This window comes from Calidris pugnax, unplaced genomic scaffold (genome assembly GCF_001431845.1).
Source record: "Calidris pugnax isolate Ruff unplaced genomic scaffold, ASM143184v1 scaffold81, whole genome shotgun sequence".
NCBI classification, from domain to species: Eukaryota; Metazoa; Chordata; class Aves; order Charadriiformes; family Scolopacidae; genus Calidris; species Calidris pugnax.
In genome coordinates this window covers 12,446,525-12,462,188 of record NW_015090880.1, presented here as the reverse complement: position 1 = coordinate 12,462,188, position 15,664 = coordinate 12,446,525, and positions in this window count along the sequence as shown.

Below are 15,664 nucleotides of genomic sequence, written 5' to 3'. Positions count from 1 at the left end.
CAGACATTGAGAAATCAATACATCTCAAAATTCAAAAAGTTCTAAAGATAAGATGAGCTGCTGAGTACAGTTTGGGCGTGTTTTCTTTATGGTTCTTTTCTTCTGTTCTGCCTAAAAAAAAAAAAAGATAGTAGTAACAAGAAGTGTGCTGAAACCTATCTTTTTTTTTTTAGTGATTTTTATGTATAACAAAATGTGAGATAAAAAAAATAATTTTTTCATCTCTAAACCTAACATAAACTGACTGGATTAGTCGCTCATACTTGTGCATCCCCTATAAATTTCTGTTACATTGTTTTACTTGGATTTTTCGCTTTGGGTTTTTTTTGAGATGGAATAGCTGAAGGAAATAGAAGCAAGGAGGGGAAAGTATATGGCAAAGGATTGATTTAAATGCATCTGTCCCCCAAAGGTATTTGATTTGTGTCAGGAAGCAAGCAATACAATATACAATGGGGAGAAGCCGTGTTCATCTCTGACGCCCGTCAGGGCTGCAGGTTTTTCCACGGTCTTAGTGGAGGCAGCACCGTGGAGCTGCCCATCGCTGCCTCCTCTGGGGGCTGAGCTGTACGGAGCGCTCACCTTGCTGCTTTTTCATTGCTTCTGTGCTGTAAGTAGATGATTAATACCCTGAAGATCAAACCCGTTTTTCCAGCTAGCCCTAAAAATAGTAACATACAGTTAAACTTAATGATTTTCAAAGTGAAATATAAAAATGTCAAGGTAACTCTTGTACTAGATTGGTTTTTTTTATTCTTGTGGTTTCCCAATTCATCCTTTATTAGAGTGATGATACTTTAAATGTATTCATTAATTATTACAACATGAAAAATTATAACCTTTAATTTGAGGAGTTCTTACCTACCAGGAAAGAAACTAAGCGATAAGTCTAATACCTCTTTATCATTAATTTGTGTTACACTAAAATCAGGATGCCAGTGGCCTAAGCAAAGATTAAAAATTGAATGGAGCCCTCTAGCCTCAGCCGTTGCTTTGTTTTTCCTGTTTTCTTAGGTGAGCTCAAGTAGCCATTAAAAATCTTCTTTCCTCTCAAGCTGATTCTCCTCAGAGATTCAGCAGTCAATGCAGAGGGCAGAATTAGTCTGCTTGAAAAGTCTAGAGCTCGTATGCCTGAACTGCAGAAGACGTCCTGAAGGAATGTTCTGCTCTCATGGAACCCACAGCGCTCATGCTTAAAGCTTTGTAGAATTAGTGTAGAATAAGAAATCGATCCTTCTGGCTTACGAAGCCATAGGGGATCTCAGGAAAAAGCAGACTGCATAAATTAGTCTAACTTGATTGCTAGATCGTAACATACAGTGCTGATTTTTTTGGCTCTTAGTCTCACTCGAAGCAAAACAGGGGTGTTTACTGTTTTCCCAATTTCCCAACTATGCCTTGTCAAACTGTATGTTTACAATAACTGAAATGAATATTCTGTACAAGAGCAAAATGCATAAGCAAACTTTTGTTTTACAAGGGTATCTTTCTATGGCTGCTATTAAAACAATAATGCCTGGATTAACACATGCCATAGTCCCAAAGAGGGACAGGAGAAGGACTGAAAAATCCTGATGGGGTATAGAATTAGACTCCTCCTTGTAAAGAATTACTCTTTCTATAAACTTCTTGATTGTGTGTCTGTGAAGGTTTCTGTAGCCTGTCAGGTGTATGTTGTCTCCCTGATGATACCACAATGGGAAAACTCCAATATCCTGAATTAATGCTTTGTGAATGCGTTGCCATAAAACGAGACAAGTTCTTAAGGTAAAGGATACATAGGCTATATTTTATAATTAGGAAAATCGTAGGTAAAATTTAGGTTAAATGATTATACAATCTTTTGTGCTCAGAAAGAACACAAGCTTACTTGAAATGTATTAACTTGTGAATATCGATCTTTTGTTTTATTTGGCAAAAAGGAAGTGGTTTTCAACGAGTGCCAAATCAACACCGTAAGATACATAACCTTGGAAAAATAGGATGTGTATTTTGCAACAAGATCATTTGCTTGAAGTAAAATCTCTTATGGTTACCTAGGATTGGTGGCGAGGTGGGGGGTGGTTCCTTTTCTGTATTGTGTTCTCTGAAGGTAAGAATTATTTATAGATGGAGGGAAAGCCCATGAATCCTGTGTATAGGCCTGTAGCATCCAGCCTTTAGGCACCAGGAAAATAATGCAAAATAGCTGCAGTCTTCCTGATAAAAGCCTTCTCTTTGGTTTTTTTTACAACTTTTAATAGCTGTTGGGAGACAAATACTATTAACCGGTCTAGCTGCTGTCTGTCCTACTTCTGGCTTTATCCTAAAGGCTTTGCATATTTGCATTTGTGCCAAAGCAGAGTCCAACAAACTAAAGAAAGAGCAAGAAACTTGGATTACTGCTGTGGTAGAGAGAGTTCTTTAAACTTCAGTCAAGTCAAACTTATTTTTTCAACGTGATAAACTAAGTAATGGAGACACGAGAAATTAAGAAAGAGGCTGCTTTTCTTTTTCAGCCTAAAGGCAAAGAAAGCAGTAAAATTGTACGAAAGTCATAATGAAATTTTCTGTAGCACTGCTAATGGTGTGCTTGTCTGGGCTAACTGAAATTCATCTACTGGATATATTAGGGATTCACATATTATTGTCTTTGCATGATCTTGGTGTGAAAACATCTCTGAAGTCTCATTGTAGCAATTAAAATTGCTATTGTTGTTACAAATAGGAAATGTTGTGCAAATAGGAAACAACCTGTTAGAAATGTTAGGCTATCCTCAACTCTTGGTGGGAGGTGGTGGATTTAACAGTATATCTGCTCATAAAGACAAGCTTCTAATAAGGGTTGTAGCAAGTCTTTTTGGGGAATATATTTTTACAGAAGTATGTTCCTACTTCATCAGTTCTCTTGTCATGAATTAAATGCTTTACTGGATTCAGGTCCTTAACCACCCACCCTTTTTCTAATTTTTGGCAGAGTTTGTGGCCCGAGGTTTTAGTTTAATAACATACGTTATATGGAGCATGAAGAGATCTATTTATACAAAATCATGGTCACTTGTATTGATGCTTACTGTATTCAATCTAGCTTAATGATGATCTCATTACAACAGATTAGAGGCATAAATGTAAGACAATATCTTGCATCTTAAGACTTGGGCTGTTTATGCAGAATTTGGGAAAGCTGAGAATGAACAAAGGAGTGGCAGTCTGTGTTTTCGTAAATCTTCCCCAGTCCTGCTTGGCTTTCTGAAAAGCCATAAACCAGTTCTTGTCTCAGATCACCCAGACATGGGATAGTAGACCTGAGTGATAGTGTAGTGATACAGTCTCAAAAAAGACATAAAACAGACAATACCAAAGCTGTCTCTTCTGGTACGTAGAAATGTCCAGGTTTAAAATCTATTAAAACACAATCAAGTTAGTTTTATGTCTTTGGAAAGTGAATGTTTCCAAATATTCAGGGAATTCAAGGACTTGCCTTGGCAATTCCTGAGGTGTTGCGGTCTGAAGCACAGAATGAGTGTTTAAAATAGTTTTATGGCTATAAAACTAACTCTCTAAAGAGAGTTGTGGGTTGGCCTTTGATAATGAGGTATTTGGTTTCAAAGACTGAGTAATAATGTGTACTACAGCTATTTTTCATGCGGTGATTTCAGCATGTAACAGTGTACTCTAAGTCCTTCACTGGAATTTGGGAAGATGAGATAAACTATTGATGGAGACAGAACTAAGTTTTATTGCCATGATAAAAGGGTATCAATACGGCCTTTTAAACTGTGCTATTATATATTCTACTGTAGTTTGCACAGATCTGATCTTACCAATGTTATTTTTAAATAAAACACAATTTCAGCACTTTAACATCTGGTGTATGAACATAGTTTACTGTCAGCATATTGAAACTTACTGTTTTCTATTGAATGTCGCATCTGCTATGAAAGCACAGGGAATACACTATTTCAGCTTGTTTCTGCCCATCAGAACACCATCTCTGTGCCTATTCATCACGCTCTGGTCTTTTTCCAAGGACCCTGAAGTTAAAAAGGTATGTGCTAGAGTCTGTGGGTTGCACTTTTTCATCTACCTCACATTTTTTATTAGGTGACAGTGGCACAATTTTACCGAGCTACCATTCTTTGGGATTGATCTGCTGTAATTCTAAATGTAACCACAGCGGTGGCTGCTATCGTATGCCAGACTGTAGTCAGCTTTTCAAGACAGTCTGGGCAGAGGGACAGGCATTGGAATCAATGATCCTCAGTCCATTTGTATTTCCTCTAATTTTCAGAAATAAAGATCAGATGAGTCTATAAATACTTGAAACCCAAATGATGTATGATGTTCACTTCTTATGAATGTTGCTAAAAATTCTCCTTCGGCTCCAGCTGCTCAGTAAGTCATATTCTTCTCCTTTGTATATTAACAATTGACCCAGCAAAAGTGCTGTTATAAAAGGACATCCAGGATTCGTTTTCTGGGACAATAGTAAGTTACTAATCTTAGGCAGTGAAAGCACTTGGCCACTGAACAAATTGAATGTAGCATGCCCTAACTCAGACATGTTTAACATATCTGTTATTTTGTTTTGTATTTTTCAATTATCTTCTCAACTACTTATTATAAGGTGCCAATATTTTTAATTGCCTGTCATCTCCCAAGAATCTCGCCCATAAACTTATGCCTCTCAGATGTCTGCATTGAAGTGTTTCTGATAAACTTGTGCGTAGGCTGGCCCAGACTTTGCATTTGCTAATAAGCAGGAACATCTGGTTGTTACTGTCAAAACTAACGCTAAACACTAGAAAAATGACAACGTTATGATTTTGTTGTGATCTTTAGCAGGAAAAAATGGTCTTGGGCATTTAAAAAACTTTTTTAGAGGACTAAAAGCCCTCTGGCTAAGAGCCGACTTCTAATTATTTTTTTTGTCATTACAAAAATTAATTTTTCCTTTATCCTGTGATTTGTCTGTCTTCTAATGGTGTTATCAGGAAAAAAAATTGGATGGAAATATTCTTTATCTTCCTTGGGATTTAATCTTAACTTATGTGATTTGATACTATTTTTATTAAAAACAATAAAATCCTGGAATAAAAAAGAATGGTTGAACATGTCATGGACATACCTAGGCTTTCACACATCATCTTTTCCACCCAAATACTTCACTTCTGTTTGTTTGAATCCTTGGATGAGGCAGTAAGATTACATAAAAGAATACAATGCCAATGTTTTATAGGTGTTTGTGAGGTGAGGAAGTATTCGCTTGAATTTCAAGGGTCAGGAAGTGATTCTTTAAGGGAAAATATTTATATAATGAATTTGTGAGTTTTGATGTTAAAGGAGGATTTTGTTTTGAGGTGCTGTGTACTCCCTGCTCAGTGAGAGTTTAAGATGCTAACACAAGGTCTGCTTTTCAACTCCTACAGTCTGATTTGGTGCTGAAGTTGAGAGATACTTCTACTTGATCCTACCTTGTCCAGATAAAACAGGAGTTTTCTGTGTACTACTTTTCTAAAACTGCTGTTGTTTCAAAGTTGGAAAAGAACACAGATTTTTTTTGTGGAAGACAGACATTCCAGGGCTGATTTCCATTGTCAGCAGAGCACAACAGTGTTTGGCTAAACAGAGATAATGGAAAGAACCCAAAATGTTTCATATGATGTATACAGTTAGAATTTGCAGTCTTACAAGATTAATACAGCTATATGGCAAAGACTTGAGGTTCCCCCTACCCATGAATTCTACCAGAAATATTCTTTGTTGGGAATAGGCAAGCAATACCAAAACTGCATCATACCTATGCATGGTTTAATCATTACCACTGCTTTACTTACACAAAAGTTCAGTATAAAGAGGGGCCTCTCCCATTAAAAGACCTCCCTAATAATTTGTGAATATTTATGCTCAAGCTTAGATATGCAGCGGGCTTTAAATTTACAGCAACAACAATCAAGTAGAGAGGCTTGTAACTTATTTACGGTGGATCTTATTGGCAGTAAAAAAAAAAAAAATAAAGCTTCTCCCTTTCTGAAGCACAAGCAACTCATAAAATCTGAAAATTGCTTTGAAGCATTGGCCTTGGACAGAGCTATACTGTGTAATTGGCTTTTTCAAGAACCTCTGCATCATATGTTTTAAGGTATGTACTAAGTGATTTAATAGGATATGTCATTTTTAATTACTGTGGAAGAGCATTCATAAGTCTAAAAATGCAAGTCATGTCCTCTTGGCATTACCGCTTCTAAAAGCATGATTATGCAACCTGCAGGAACTAGCACAATTTTTTTCTATCCTCTAAGTGCATGATAAATCTACATTTTTGTGATCCACAGGATGAGTTCAGTACACGATTCAAGGTAAATTAGACTTAACTGAGCTCCCAGAAAAACTGCTGCCAGTTTCTGAGCTTAAATGGTCTAAAATTAGCTCAAGTTCTATGATACATCACTGTCTTAGGAGCGTTCTAGTTCTCCACCCTCTTAATATCTTCTCATGCAGTATAATCCCTACTAACAGGGTGGGAAAAAGCCATGTCACTGTAATTGCCCCATCCATACCATGGCTGCATCTGATTCCAGTGGCCAACTGTAGCAGATAATTGATTTTTGGGGTTTTTTTTCCTGATTCTGAGTTCTCAGCAAATTATTAGAATTTTAAAGTGACACAGGAACTTCTTTATAGGAGAAGGTGATTTGCTTTGAAAAAGCGTCGCGTGCGATTTAACCTGCAGTCCATCATAATCAATGTTAGCTACCTTTGACAGTTATTTCATGGTTTTCTTTGCTATGTGTGTACTCTAGCACTATGCAGAGAAAGAATATTGATGCCTGACAAAGGAGAATCTATTGTGCTGTTCTCATTGCAGCATCCAAGTGTTTGAATGGTTTTATCCAGTTCTGGGTCTGTCAGTAATCCAGTCTGCACAATGGAGGTGGAAAATGCAGCAGAGTCGTAGTGCTGCGAGCTGACAACAGGTTTGTGGATTTAATGGGAATTGCAAAACACTGAAACATCCTGTTCCAGAAAGGAGCCTAACACAGGTGCGGTTGGGTAAAGCTCCGAAGTTTGGAATGAGTAGCAGATTTGTCAAAGAAATGAAATGCCTAGGAAAGGTCCTGACCTACAAAGTAAGCTCTTTGAGGTTATGGGAAGAAGTATGTCTTCTGACAAAGTGGGAACTGGCCATCTTCAACTAGATTTGGTCTTTCATCATCTGCAACACTTCTATCAATGTTTGAAAGTTTCCAATACTTTCCAGTACTGAAAAATATGTAAAGCACATGCTGCCACCCATGTAACTGTGTCAGCCGGGGCAAGCCTTTAGCATAAAGTGGAAGTGTATGACCTCACTTGAAAATAACAGGCTCCTTTTCAGTAGAGGACTAGTTGAATGGAAGTTTAGTAGTGCAGATTGAAGTAACCCTTTTCCTTTAACGAAACTTCAGCTGTACATTGTAATTTTCTCTTGCTATGTTTTTTTTCCTCCCTTTTTCATGGCTAAGGTTAAAGAAATCCCTCTGCTCCCAGACAAGATGCGGTACCTCTGTGTCCTTGCTTTAGTCCACCATCAACCTGTAACTTATTTACGGTGGATCTTATTGGCAGTAAAAAAAAAAAAAATAAAGCTTCTCCCTTTCTGAAGCACAAGCAACTCATAAAATCTGAAAATTGCTTTGAAGCATTGGCCTTGGACAGAGCTATACTGTGTAATTGGCTTTTTCAAGAACCTCTGCATCATATGTTTTAAGGTATGTACTAAGTGATTTAATAGGATATGTCATTTTTAATTACTGTGGAAGAGCATTCATAAGTCTAAAAATGCAAGTCATGTCCTCTTGGCATTACCGCTTCTAAAAGCATGATTATGCAACCTGCAGGAACTAGCACAATTTTTTTCTATCCTCTAAGTGCATGATAAATCTACATTTTTGTGATCCACAGGATGAGTTCAGTACACGATTCAAGGTAAATTAGACTTAACTGAGCTCCCAGAAAAACTGCTGCCAGTTTCTGAGCTTAAATGGTCTAAAATTAGCTCAAGTTCTATGATACATCACTGTCTTAGGAGCGTTCTAGTTCTCCACCCTCTTAATATCTTCTCATGCAGTATAATCCCTACTAACAGGGTGGGAAAAAGCCATGTCACTGTAATTGCCCCATCCATACCATGGCTGCATCTGATTCCAGTGGCCAACTGTAGCAGATAATTGATTTTTGGGGTTTTTTTTCCTGATTCTGAGTTCTCAGCAAATTATTAGAATTTTAAAGTGACACAGGAACTTCTTTATAGGAGAAGGTGATTTGCTTTGAAAAAGCGTCGCGTGCGATTTAACCTGCAGTCCATCATAATCAATGTTAGCTACCTTTGACAGTTATTTCATGGTTTTCTTTGCTATGTGTGTACTCTAGCACTATGCAGAGAAAGAATATTGATGCCTGACAAAGGAGAATCTATTGTGCTGTTCTCATTGCAGCATCCAAGTGTTTGAATGGTTTTATCCAGTTCTGGGTCTGTCAGTAATCCAGTCTGCACAATGGAGGTGGAAAATGCAGCAGAGTCGTAGTGCTGGGAGCTGACAACAGGTTTGTGGATTTAATGGGAATTGCAAAACACTGAAACATCCTGTTCCAGAAAGGAGCCTAACACAGGTGCGGTTGGGTAAAGCTCCGAAGTTTGGAATGAGTAGCAGATTTGTCAAAGAAATGAAATGCCTAGGAAAGGTCCTGACCTACAAAGTAAGCTCTTTGAGGTTATGGGAAGAAGTATGTCTTCTGACAAAGTGGGAACTGGCCATCTTCAACTAGATTTGGTCTTTCATCATCTGCAACACTTCTATCAATGTTTGAAAGTTTCCAATACTTTCCAGTACTGAAAAATATGTAAAGCACATGCTGCCACCCATGTAACTGTGTCAGCCGGGGCAAGCCTTTAGCATAAAGTGGAAGTGTATGACCTCACTTGAAAATAACAGGCTCCTTTTCAGTAGAGGACTAGTTGAATGGAAGTTTAGTAGTGCAGATTGAAGTAACCCTTTTCCTTTAACGAAACTTCAGCTGTACATTGTAATTTTCTCTTGCTATGTTTTTTTTCCTCCCTTTTTCATGGCTAAGGTTAAAGAAATCCCTCTGCTCCCAGACAAGATGCGGTACCTCTGTGTCCTTGCTTTAGTCCACCATCAACCTCCTGTGCAATTGCCCCAGTGGGACAATTCACTTCAGATACTGTGGGACATCAGACCCTACAGAGCAAGGTACTGGTTTTACTTCTGCCCTTTCACACTGCACTTTGTTCAAAATGCTGCTTGTTCCAACTTCTGCCCTTAGTTGCTGATGTGTCCTGTTCATCTGTCTCTTTTTCTTACCTTCTTGGCAGAGCAAGAACTAGAAATATTGATTTCTAGCTGAATCCAGATTAGGTGATGGTGTGGGTTTGTGCATATATGAAAGTAGATAATAAGATATGTCTATATTGGTGGTTTACAGATTTCAGTGACTTCTGATTGCAGTGTCAATAGTGGTCCTCCTCCTTCAATAGGAAAAAACAACTGGAGAAGCCACAGAAAACAGAGACTTCCGAAGATCATTTAATGCATTTTCTTCAGTTAAGGTAGGCACAACTAACCTGACAGTGATCTTGCTTGATCTATGGTTAGCCCTGAGAAGTCCCTGCTTCTGTTAGTGATTTTATTTATGCATGTATTGTGAGAAAGAGGTTAGAAAATCTTTCTAGGGAGAAAGAAGTGAGAAGTTTGAAAGTCTATAAGAAGTTTGTGACAGGAGAAAGGACTGGAATTTCCAGGCTACTTGGTGATGACCTCTAAAGCATAGACTAGACACACAAGAACCACTTCATCTTACCTTGGACAGGTAAGTATAATGAGAAAGACAGAGGGTGAATGAATGCTTGAATAGGGAAGTTAGAGCTGCTGGTTCTGTGCTGCTGCTTTCTTTCTCTGTAAGACCTTGTTACCTGAACCAGGGTATGGCAAATAAAGTGTTGAGAGTCTCAAATTAACAGAATACTTTAGCATCCTTTTTCTATGAACCTCACAGTACAGAAAAAGTTATTCTGCAAAAGCTGTTACTTGACTAGAAAGGAGGCTGTGCTGTTGTAGCTTTATGTTTCCCTTCCCAACTCTATTAAAAATGCCCAGGCTTTTATGTGTTAATATAAGCTTTCACCTTGCTAACACTGCTTGTTCTACTGGACTAAATAAGAAGCTACAAATACTAAATTGTAACTTTGAAGATGAAGGAAACTGAAAAGAAGAAAGTTTTGATAAAAGAATAGGAGTCAGAAAATTCATTTCCATTTTAATGGGATTTTAGTTGTGTTCTGAATATGCTTCAGGTTTTAGTCCAACACTTATAAAGCTCACATTGCATATAGAGTTGTAATTTCAGTGGAAGCATACGTGTTTTGTCTCCTGAAGTGCCCCATCTGTCAGGTAGCACCCTGATAGCTGATTTGTGTATGCAAAGAGGAATGAGTGTGTAATTGTTTATTTACAAAAATTGCTGTAGGATTTAGACGTGTCACTAAAAGTTCAGAGCCCCTCTGTATTGTAAAGAGAGTTTGTTTAAGGTTATGTGAAGATGCATTAAATGAAGAAAACCAGAAAATTGTGGGAATACTGCTAATCCTAGGGAGCTGTATTTGCCTGAGCTGCAGTCACAAGCATCCAGTAGACTTATCTGGTGCAAATATTCAAGTTTTATTTTCATTTTATTTCAGGATTAGATTTATAATTTCTCCCACAATTAAGTTGTAAGAAAAGTTCAGAGCCCCTCTGTATTGTAAAGAGAGTTTGTTTAAGGTTATGTGAAGATGCATTAAATGAAGAAAACCAGAAAATTGTGGGAATACTGCTAATCCTAGGGAGCTGTATTTGCCTGAGCTGCAGTCACAAGCATCCAGTAGACTTATCTGGTGCAAATATTCAAGTTTTATTTTCATTTTATTTCAGGATTAGATTTATAATTTCTCCCACAATTAAGTTGTAAGGAAGAAAATCAGACAGCTTGGGTGTCACTAAAAAAAAAAAAGAAAAAGAAAAAGCAATACTTATTTATCTTTAGACCCTTTAAAATACTGCCTCTCTCCTAAGTAACAAAGAAAATACCATTTCAGATAATGACTGAATTTTAAAACAGGTAGCATTTCAGACAGACTATGTGTTACTGTCTAATAAAATAATTCCAATCTTGCTAAATTGTGGTTCCTGTATAATACAATAGCAACTCTTAGATACTTTCATTTGTTTTGCGGTGGAGTCAATTACTAAAGGCTATCCTAATGTGTTTCTAGGGAATCACGAAGTGATGCAGAGCAACAATTCAATTATCTCATTTGTATCTCAGAGAGAAAAAATACAAAAAAGAGACCACACTTAAGATACAGAAGGCAGACCAACTTGTTATAGCACTCACAGTGTGGACTACAGTTCCTGCTTTCTCTTTCTGTCGTAGTAAGTTCTCGTCTCCTTTTTCAACAGAAAAGCTTACTATATTACTGCTCTAATTCTGGCCAGTGAAGCATTGCTTCTACTGGTGTGCTCAATGAGTTGCAAAATTTCAGTTAAAGCATCAGCACAACAGTTAATAGCTGTCATTCATCCATAATGCCAAGGATTAGTTTGGATTAGGATGCCGTTGATGTTTGTCTCTGGTGATTGGGTGCCTTGGGCAGCTGGCGTGCAAACATTTTGAAGCACACAGGAAGGTGTGAGGTGACCCACTCTGTTGCTTGTGCCTGCATCTATGCATGTTGTCTCACCTTTTATTTTTTTTCAGTATCAAGCCTATAGATCAAGAGCTGGAGCACTGAGCACTAGGTTGTCTTTCAAAGTCCGGTTTTCATTTCAAGAAGCTGTTATTGTTTGGCAAGGTACATTTAGGAGTGCCATGGAATAGGTAGAGAAGAAGCTAATGTGTTATGGAGTATCTGACACATCCAACTGCATCTTACATTCCCAAGGAACCAAAGGCATTCCATGGGTGCACAAACTTCTTTTAATTAACCATCAGAGGTAAAGAAACCTCCACCTCCTTTCCAGAGGCTAAATTGCCAAAGCAAATTGGAGCAGGTTGGTCTGCTCTCTCTGATTCTGATAGTTCTGTTCTCATGGTTCCAATACGGATCTGTGGGTGGAAGAAGCAAAGTTAAATCCCTTTCCAACTGAGCCAGAGCAGAGACCGGAACCAAGAACTTGCAGAAGAACACCCTTATTGCTGCACTTTACAGTAATGTAGGCTGCAGATTTCTCTAAGTCCTTCCAAGTAAAATTATTTCTATTTTCTACTGTGTTGTAGAATATTTAAGTAGTTATCTGAGAGAATAAGACAGTTTTTAGGCTAGACATTAGGAATCAGGAAACCTGACTCTTATCTAGCTTTGTGACGTTAGTCTTTTCACTTCAATTTAAAAAGCTAAATAAACCATGAAATGCGTCTTAAGTCACGTCCCGTATTGAAACCTGCTTAGATGACTGTCCCAAATCCTTGCTGAATGTGGAGTTCTTGACTAACATTTTAATGAAAGATAGGCAGAAAAAGGTAAGTCATAAAGAGTTCTGATGGCCTATGCGTCTTTAGTGAATTTTTGGACACTACTACTTTGTGGTCAAGAAATTAAAATCTGATGTGAATCTATGAAAAGTTTAGGAGGAGAGAAATAATGCAGCTGCTCAAACAGAAGAAATCCAAGGTTATACTGGTAGCTTTGCCTTAGGAGTAAAGTGGCAGAAAGTAAGTGAAAGCTGGTTTACAGTAAGATTTTTAGAGGTTGCTTTGCTGTTCCGACTTCTTCAGTAGATTAAGAACAAATTATTATTAAAATGTGGCTCTGTTATGATGCACAATTAGTGATGTCTGTGCTTAATTCTCAGTAACTACTATATCTACTAGATTTATTAATAAAAAGCCTGCCATTTAGTTGTGATTTGTTAAATCTGGCCAGTGTAGCTTACAATGCATTGGGCACTAAGTGACAATCCTGCTAGAGAAATTCCACACTATACTCTTGTCACGGCAGTTCTCACTGCAATTCATACTCTCAGCAATAAGTCTGCAGCACCAGAAGTCTCAGAGGGTATGTAAAGATGTACTGAGGCCAATGGAGTTTAGTTCTGCATCTGAAAACTGCTGAAGAATTGCACTGATGGGATGTGAGAAATTACGAAATACAAACTGGATTCTGTAAGAGGTCTAATGTTGTTTATAAGAAGGTGTTAAATCATCTGTTTTCACTAAATGAGGATGTGAAAGTGGATTACAAGTACAGAGCAGATTATTTTGCTGTTGGTCATTACTTTTTAGTGGTGTTTTATTTTAAAATGTACTGTACAAGCCTCTGCCTGTGAAATTCATCTTAAGACACACCATTGATTTAAACATTTTCTCCCAGAAAATGCTGAGATCCTATATAGCAATAGGAAAAAACCAAAATCATCCTTCCTTCTTATATGCATGCTCTCATGTACACATGCCCTCACACACTTAGAGGTGTAAAAATCCCTATTTAGTTGCCACGGCTAGTGGGAGACTACTGGTGGCCCCAGGCAGAGATTAAGGGGCAAATGCATTGAATGACTCATTGCGTTACCTAACACAGCTTTGTAGGGTCTCTGTGGAGCCATAAGTAATTGTTATCTGACCCTTCCCTCTGCTGGAGCCAGTATTAAATCCGGAATCAATAAAGGAAGTTGCACCATAGCTTTGAATGAATAATGCAGTAATTTTGAGGCACCGTGTAGCTATTGAAAGCCAACAGTTTGTTATGATTCAGTGGATGAAGAGACATTGACACGGTGTGTGTTGTTCTCACATGCTTGGCTATGTGCACAGCTGAAGTTCACGTAAGCTTATTACATCTTCATGATGAGATGGATATTGGGAAGACTATTACTGCTGACTTATACGTGGCTCTGGATGAATGGGTGTGACCCAGTTGGGATCCTAAAGGTACTGGGAGCTGCATTGTGCAATCCGCGGGATCATTGCGTATGAAAAACTTTTTTGTAATACTCAAACCAAGAACTCTGAACAAGGCTGCTCTCTCCAGGCATCAGGAAATGCTTGCTTTCTTGTATTAAGTGCTCCTGAACTTTACTGCAGTAGCAATCTGAGATGTGAAGGTGGAGATATGAGTTACAGTCACAGTTACAGACACTCCATCTCCCTGAAAAGTTTATCACAGCATCATAGCAAGAGCCCATGTATGTGGGAATGAAATGAATGCCCAAAAGTTATACTGAAGTGTGTGGCAGAGCATAAAATTAAAACACTGAGGTAGAACTACAGAGATTTTAACGAGAGCAAGATGAACATTTTTCAACTAAATTAGCAGTCACTAAACATGTGGACTTGTCAAAACTTAAGTGTTTCCTAGGAGCATACCAACTGTGTTGAAATTTGTGTCAGAAAAGATCCTAAAGCCCAGGATGATTTTTATATTAGTTTCTTTCTCAGGACAAAATGGCCCGGTGGTCAAGATTTCCTATAGGATGTGTGAAGTGCAAGTTCATTTCTTTGCTTTTTCTTATTCAGAATTGGTGCTTGAATCTGAGTTTCCCTCATCACAGATAGCTGGGAATTTCGGCCTTTCACTGTTCCAAGGCAATGGCCTCATCAGCTTTGCTTTTTAAAGGCACATGCAAGTATCTTTGGAGCCATTAGAATTGAAAAGGGTGAAAATCCTCCCTTTTTCCTTTAAACACATCAATGAAAGAGTTGCATTGCCCATGCTGCTTGTAATAGGAGAAAAATACCTATGATTTGATGAGCAAAAATCATCTGTAATTAAGGATAAACTTAGTCATAGCAAATTTATTAGACTTATTTGTTCTTGTGACAAGATTGTATTCTAGGATTTCTTTCTTCTCTCTGATGTGCTGATCTTGGTAATGTCATTATATATTGTTATTAGTGGTAATAATATGTAGTAACGCTTCACTCAAGGCATGAGACGACAGCAGTGTGAAACCAGAAAAACACATCAAGCCAAAAAGTGTTTCAGGCATTTACCCAGCTCTCTGTTGTTCTTCTGTGCTTTCTTGTGTGTTGCGTTGTTTTTGTTTACCTGTTTGGTTTGTTTTTTAAGCAGTGAGTGAGCCAGGGCTTGGAAAAACATGTAACATAATGATAGATCACTGAACTCCCTGCATTTGCAATTTATCCTGTATCTCTGGAAATGTACAGAGACTGTGGCCTTCTCTAATGACTAATTCGAAAGAATCACTTTTTCCTGTGAAGGCATTAAACTATTTCACTGGAAAACAACAACAATAAATACACTTATGTTACATGGATTCTGCAAAATGGAAAACCTTAAGCCGTTAGGAAACCTTGTCCTCTAAAACTGACTGATTACCTAAAGGATTCTTCTGAAGGTATTGCTGTCCATCTCCAGTTTGCCAGCTGACCAGCAGCTGTGCTGCAAGGTTTTCTTCACCTGACCACGTTTGGATGAAGTAAGCAATAGATGTTCCTGTTCAATCTTTTCTAGGCAGATTTGAGCTCACTCTAATTGGGACCGTGTAATCATGTGAAGGCAGCCTGGAGCCTAAGCTCATACCTCTACCCTCTAAGCCCACCTTCTTCCCTTGGATTCAATACTATGCTGACCATAGCTCTCCGGTTCTTTCAACTTATCCACAAAAGTGCTGGAGATGTGCAACACTGC